We start from the raw sequence: 3,012 nt of genomic DNA on the forward strand, positions 1-3,012 counted from the left end.
TGAAGTTAATAAATTGTAATAATTAATCACAATACATAATAATTATAATGAATCTTGGCTTCAGCATCAAAAATAAATAAAAATGTATCCAAATCCATTCAATATCTAATATAGATATGGGTATAAGAATAAAATAAAATTAACTAGATGATTTATGTTAACAATAAGTTTGAGCAAAACTATGGACAATACATTCAATATGCGTTATCTTTAAAAAAACTATCGATCAAAATTAAGCAAAAAAAATTCCAAGGTGTAAATAAGTATGATAGGGTCTACCCATGCCCTTGAGGAAGGGTATGTCTTCATGCTTGTCCTAGGTGATAATTCTACTCCCAAATGAGAGCTCTAGATTGCTTCAATGATGCCCTGGGATATTCAAATTGAAGTTATTGACTTCATTCTCTCATCCTCACCTGCATGTTCTTCCTCTTCTTTAGAAGAACATTCACTCCCCATACCCTCAAGTTTTTCATTGTGCTTGTATTTTATTACCACTCCTTTGTTTCGTCCATATTGTCTCCAATACTCCATGATAGTATCCTCCACTGGGGAGGAGAGCTTTTTTTTTTGGCTGAAAGAGCGTGTAGAAGATTCTTCAATAGCATTAACAATAGAGTTATCTATAGATACCTTGTCCTTGTAGAAGACTCATCAATAGTTTTCTAGTTTTGTTATGTAGATAATTTATAACTTAAAATAGAATATATATTAGATTTTTGAAGGTGGAGACAAAGTAATGACGAAGATTATGTTGTCAATTTTATTGAGTCTATCTATGATTAAATGATATTATATAAATTTAATTTTTAATCATATACTAATGTAAACCTTTTCATCAAAAGTTATCTAATATTAATGTAAATCTTTTTTATCATAAGTTATCTAACATTAATGTAAATTATGAAGATTCTTTCAAAACTTGTTTTACTAAGAAGCAATGGCACCCCCTCCCCCCCACCCCTACCCCCAACACACACACACACACACATATAAACAATCGATGAGTTCATCTTATGTTTTTAGTTCTTAGAAGTGTCATATTTATTTTCAAAAAATAAATTGGTAATCATTCTAGAATGTCTCTCAATATAACCATTTTTTTCTCCATATGGTGCTACAACAAGATTTATATTTATATTAAAATCAAAATAAATTGTATATATACAAAACATGCATAAAGTATTAAGGGCGCTATTGACCTAGATTAAAACAAAAGGCATTCACCAAGTATCAAAGGCACTATCAACCCATAATGAAATAGAATAGGTTGGAGGCCCAGGTGCTAGAGCCAGACAATAAAGTGAATAGTATTGAGAGCTCCCTTAAGAATATAGCAAACCAAAGCTATAAAATCTTCAAAGCCTCCAATGAGCATGTCAAAATTATCATTAGTCAAGTAGAAGGTAATCCGGGGGAGAAAGCCATTGTCACTGTCACTAAAGATCAAGGTGTTGGTGTTGATAACAAGGAAGGGACTAGGAGGAGGACCAAGGCCAACACTAGGAAAATGACTATTGGGGCCTCTTAAGATATTAGGAAAATCAAAGAAGTTGCTGAGAAGATGGGCCAACTGGAGGAGCAAACAACTGAGCTAATCAAGAAAATGGGTTAAGTTCCATTTGGTGTCCTTCTAGTTCTTTTTGTGTCTTTTTGGTGTTGTCTTTTGTTAGTTCTATTGTCCTTCTACAATTGGCTTTGTTCGGGTGTTGGATCTATCTCTTTTTGCTATGTTTTATTTATGGAATTAATGCTATATCTTTAGTTTCTTATTGTATAGGGTTTCAGGGCCACTTCAGAAATTATTCTAATAAAAAATAGTATCCAAATCCATTCAGTATCTAATATAGATTTGGGTATAAGAATAAAAATAAATTAACTAGATGATTTATGTCAACAATAAGTTTGAGTAAAACCATAGACAATACATTCAATATTTGTTAAATCTTCCAAAAAAATATCGATCAAAAGTAAGCAAAAAAACTTCCAAGGTGTAAATAAGAAGGATAAGATCTACCCATTCCCTTGAGGAAGGGTATGTCTTTGTGCTCATCCTAGGTGATGATTCTGCTCCCAAATGAGAGCTCTAGATTGCTTCAATGATGCCCTAGGACATTCCAATTGAAGTTGTTGACTTCATTCTCTCAACTTCACCTGCATATTCTTCCTCTTCTTTAGAAGAACATTCACTCCACATGCCCTCAATTTTTTTATCATGCTTGTGTTTCATTACCACTCCTTTGTTTCACCAATGTTGTCTCTAATTACATCTCATAAGAATTAATAATTCTCATCACTATTTGAGAAAATGCATGCTTCTCAAGATGACAGATCATATTATATCATGGGCTTCTCCTTCCCAACATGTAAGTATGTGAAATCTTGGGATTTGTCTCCCTCCTAGCACCCATCCCAACCGAGTAAGAATGTTAGGTAAACCTCTCATTATGCCAGAACTAGACTGAAGTGATAGGGGTGTAGAATAGTTCAATTATCGTCTATGTTGATCATGACCCTATCCAAGTGTCCAAGAAACTTTTTATGGAAGACTTACTACACAACTTCTCTACCACTACACTTTTCTCTCCCACTAATAAGATGGTTGCTAGAAAATGGAGGGTATATCAATGTCTACCCTATATCTATGATCAGTGTGAATGAAGTTTGGCCCCAAAATCCTTATGACAACATGAATGACTAATCTGTAAGAATGCTTAACAATTACCCTTAAAATTTTGTATGTTATGTAACCCACAAACAATACCTACCTCTTTTTTGAAAGAAGTCTTATGGGCATATCCATTTCGCAAAATTCTTCGAGCCTTTACCAATTTTATAAGGATATGAATCTAGAGGAGAGAGCTACTTGAAGATAAGTCATTCTTAATTTTGATGATGTGAAATATGTGAGGTTGTCATGAAAAGATATGCAATCTCTAAAGCTTATTGATTATTGTGGGGGAGAAGTAATTTGTAGGGGCAACATAAATGTTGTTAATGGTTATAAGTTGC

Source organism: Cupressus sempervirens, chromosome 10 (assembly GCF_028749045.1).
Source record: "Cupressus sempervirens isolate cs-2001-9-10 chromosome 10, ASM2874904v1, whole genome shotgun sequence".
NCBI lineage: Eukaryota > Viridiplantae > Streptophyta > Pinopsida > Cupressales > Cupressaceae > Cupressus > Cupressus sempervirens.